The sequence below is a fragment of the Fulmarus glacialis genome, unplaced genomic scaffold (assembly GCF_000690835.1).
Source record: "Fulmarus glacialis isolate BGI_N327 unplaced genomic scaffold, ASM69083v1 scaffold7371, whole genome shotgun sequence".
NCBI lineage: Eukaryota > Metazoa > Chordata > Aves > Procellariiformes > Procellariidae > Fulmarus > Fulmarus glacialis.
In genome coordinates this window covers 1-240 of record NW_009190787.1, presented here as the reverse complement: position 1 = coordinate 240, position 240 = coordinate 1, and positions in this window count along the sequence as shown.

Here is a 240-nt window from a genome sequence, read left to right as displayed (position 1 = left end):
GAGGGAGCGAAGGGGACCCCGCTTCTCGCCACCATCATTTTTGGCAGCAGAACATGAGGGTTTAGCATTACCCTGGGATTTAAATCCTCGTTTGCCTTATTGCTGCTAATGCCCCCCCAAAAAATCTCCCTTTCCCAACCACCGTGATGGCACCCGGGAGCCCCGGGCTGATGCTGGTGCCACAAATAGCCCCATCGCCACCTCCCGAGTCCCAAAATAGCCCCTTGCCTGCCCCCCGCC